At 29.0% G+C, this 4,126-nt stretch overlaps 1 long non-coding RNA gene across 1 annotated transcript; it reads left to right on the top strand.

Annotated features, from left to right (window-relative positions):
• The first annotated feature begins 1,843 nt into the window (after positions 1-1,843).
• Positions 1,844-3,865, top strand: LOC127904354 (uncharacterized). Its single transcript, XR_008057438.1, has 3 exons — positions 1,844-2,107; positions 3,025-3,106; positions 3,699-3,865. It is a non-coding gene; the product is annotated as an uncharacterized LOC127904354 (long non-coding RNA).
• The last annotated feature ends 261 nt before the right edge of the window (positions 3,866-4,126 follow it).

The following is a 4,126-nucleotide window of genomic DNA, read 5'->3' as shown; positions in this document are numbered from 1 at the left end:
TGACTAGTTCAAAGGTTTAATGACTAAGAAACAATTTTGTCATTATACTATTCTAATGAATAATGTTCTGAATCTTGATGAACAATCATTTTCTTAGGAAAATTAGGTTTCTGTTAATTTTAAGATTAATAGGTTTACTTTTTTATTTATCTTTCAAACAAATTCATATTTAGTTATGCCACATATCTTATCCTTTTTCATATATTTAAAAATCTCAATCAATTGATTTTTATTTTTTATTTCTAGTTTTTTTTTAATAAAAAACATTTCATAATAATTTTTTTTTGAATGTTCAAATTTATCTTACATTGTGAAAGTTTATAATTGTAATATATTTTTTATATTACCATTATTGTAAATATCGATTACATTCAAATGAAATTATTATAATAAAATAGAAACTATAATTTTTTATATATCTTGTTTTTTAAAATTAAAATTTTAATGATCATTAGTATAATGAAATGTCTTAAAGTTTTTATAATATTATAGAAATTAACAAGTATAAATGTACAATAATAAAATTTTAATTTGAAGAAATATAAAAATGTTTTAGTATAAAAATTTTAAAAAAGGAATAATAAAACTTGTTGTAAAGTATTTTTTTAAGAAAAAAAAGATAAATATCAAAATTTCAATTATATTTTAAGGAAATTGCAGGAAAATATCAGAAGATATGAACTTAAAAATTTAAAACTGAAATAAATGGTCTAAAAACATATCAATATTGATTATTTTTCTTTAAAAAATGAACTTATGTGTATTTGTTTTATAAAATATAATGGAATGCCAAATGAGATTTGTAAGACCCATATTTTTGGCTCATTAGACCAAAGCTCAATGTTTATCCCAAACCCAACCAAACTACCCTTGGTATTTAAAGAAAAGGTAGCCAAAGAATTGGTTTTTTTTCCTCTTCTCCTCTCTTTCATTCTACCGTTACTTTCCCCTCATTCTTTACCAAGGATTTTAGTTTGAACTTAAATTTTAGTTTTAAAAAGGGTTGAAGAAATAAGTAAGTACCATTATCCTTATTGTTTTAAATTTGGAAGTTGTTGGTGGAAGGATTAAAGAAGAGTTTAGAGTTTTTATTAAGATTTTATGTTTGAACTATTTACAGGATTCAATTGTTGTTTTGGGGTGTTAGTTGGCTTAAAATGAACCAATTAGATGACTTAAATTATAGGTCTTGAAGAACATAATGATAGTTTTAGGATTTATAGATTTGAAGAACTGACAAACTAGAATTTATGGAAATCTTGATCTATCGATCGACTGTTTTATTTGAACTTGTCGACCGATTGGCTTGTGGTGGTGGTTGATCATTTTGGCTAACCAGTTGACCCAACAGTAGGGGTTAATCAAGTCTGTTAGGTTCAATCAGTTTGGGGTATGTTCGAAATCAATGAACTAAATTGGTTCGACTTTATAATTATATTTTGGTCTCTAAGTTTAGAGTTGTAATCTTTTATGTTATTTTTTTCAAGTCGTTTTTAAGTGTTTTCTGTATTCGTTATAGGTTCTGCTGATGTTCCTATTAGCAATCCTCAATAGTCTCTAGTTCTGCATGTGTTTGTCTTTTGTTTTGTTTTCCTAGTAAATAGGATAATTTTTAATACACTTGTAATATAAATATTATATGTATGTTGATTATAGGATGAGTGGCTAATTCTTGAATATATATATATATATATATATATATATATATATATATATATATATATATATGTTGTTGTACTTTCTGAGCACTCATCCATTCTTGATTTCACACTCGCATTCTATGAATTAAATTTTATTTGATATGACATTCGTTTGCTTTGATAATTATCTTAGTATCTGTAATGTTTTGAATATAAAGAGTTAGGAAAATACAACAAAGCCCTTGGTGGCTTAAAGAGTGGGTATAATTAAATGAGGGGTATTGTAGTAATTGTATAAATAGATGATATATATAAATAGGAAGTAAAAAAATGAAAAAAAAAAGAGAAGAGGGATCTGAAAAATTGAAAGAGTAAACCGTGAGAGAGAAAGGAGAAAGAAGAAGAAGAAGAGAAAAGAGGGAAATTAGAAAGGAAATAGAAAGGAGTTGGAGGAAATAAGTAAAAAGGTAAGATTATGTATAAATATATGTTAATTAAGCTTTAATTTCGATTTTGATAAATGTTAGGGTTATGAAATTTGTGTTTTGGGTTTGATTGATGAGTTAATTTGAATGTTATAGAGTTAATTGTTATGGGTATTTGATTATTTGGATGATTTTGAGAGATTGAATTGAAAGATGATGATTTTGAGTTATGATTTTGTTTGAATGGTGAAATTGTGTTAGGAATTTGGAGAGAACAGTAGGTTTCTGTTAAAAATTCTGGGTTGGAGGTTGAAGATGACAAAATTTCGGTTTGGTCCCTCAATTTTGGAAAATTACAGTTTAGTCCCCAAACTTTGGAAAATTTGCAGATTGGTCCCTGGAGCATATTCCGAGATTCTGAACAGAATAACATATGAATTATGGACAGAATTACTGTATAGATAAGAGAATTTAACACTTTCAATTTAGTCCTTCAATTTGACAAAAATTACAATTTAACCCTAAAAATTTGGTAAAATTCCAGAATGGTCCTTGGAGTATAATGAGATGATCTGGACAGAAATGAGGACTAATTATGGTCAGAATTTCAGTATATTCATGGATTTATGATAAATTTCAGTTTGGTCCTCCAATTGGACAAAAATTGCAATTTGACCCTTAAAATAGGATAAATTACAGATTGGTCCCTAGCTGTAATATTAGCCTTTTCAGATTAGTTTGATGAATAATTAAGGGTTATTTAGTGAATTATTGCCAATTTTATTAGTTGTTTTATTATGGATTAGATTTCGGGAAAACCGTTAAATTTTGGGTTTTTGAGAAAATTGACTAGTTAGTTCAAAAACATATAGGGTTACGGAATACATCATTAGTTAAGTTTATTAAATAGGTTAAATGTTATTTTGAGTCGTTCTTGAATATGTCTCCTTTGTATTCAGATAATCCTGATATTCTACCGACAGGACGTCAGTAGGATTTTCTTCGGTGTCTGCTTTTGGCTTCTGTTTGCTTTTGAGTCAGGTGAGTGGATAATTTTCCATATGCATGAGAAATAGTATAAATATTTGATTTGTTAATATGAATTGAATCATGCTTCTTGATAATATATATGTTGATTATTATCCTTATTTTGATAAAGCATGATCAATTGTTGAATCTGAATTCTTGATATGAACCAGTATATATTTGGGATTGACTTCTGAATTGATAGCTCCTCATTTGATTGATGTCATGAGTTGAGCCTTGAGATATGAATATGTCTGTTTGAATATGATTATGAACCTATGGTATGTCAGTCAGAATACCCATGCTAACAGGGTAGTGTTAGTCTTTGTGCACATCGTATCTGAACCCTAGTTGGTCGGGGGAGTCACCAACCTGTGTGGACTGATCATCCCACAGTACGGAGCCTCATGCTCATTGCATTTTGATTTTCTGACGAGTTTTACCATATGACATTCTTGTTATGGCCAATTTGAGAACACTTCCATAAGAACCTAAAGCCATACTTGTATATATATTTCTCATTGTTTTATTACCTCGTGTGTGTATATTGAACGTTATCTACTCACTGAGTTGTTGAACTCACCCTCTCATTATTTATCCTTTTCAGGCTTATAGCTTGATAGCAGGTCATTTTGTTGGACCTTCAGAACCTGTTTTTTGGTTGTAATTTGTACATTTTCCTTTATGTCTAGTTAGTGCTCCAAAACTCTGAATTTATATTAACTCTTGTATTAAGACAATTCAATTATATTATGAAGTTGATTTTGTTATTAATGCTGCGTTGAACTCTGATTGAGTTAGGATAAGTTTGTGTGTAAGTTTGGGTTCGCATAGGTATGGAACCTTGGAGGGGAACCTTGCCTATGTGCCGGTCATGGATCCGGGATTCGGGTCGTGACAGTATCTATTATATCTTGATATCAGACTTATCAATAATTAGTGAGAGAGGCACCAACCTGTGGCGACTAATCTTTCCACAGTGATTGGAGCTGCAAATCTCACTGTTATTAGAACCTTAGGGTTTGTCTGTTATCT

This window comes from Populus trichocarpa, chromosome 15 (genome assembly GCF_000002775.5).
Source record: "Populus trichocarpa isolate Nisqually-1 chromosome 15, P.trichocarpa_v4.1, whole genome shotgun sequence".
NCBI classification, from domain to species: domain Eukaryota; kingdom Viridiplantae; phylum Streptophyta; class Magnoliopsida; order Malpighiales; family Salicaceae; genus Populus; species Populus trichocarpa.
Note: the sequence above shows the minus strand (reverse complement) of the source record. Positions and strands in the feature narration are given on the sequence as shown.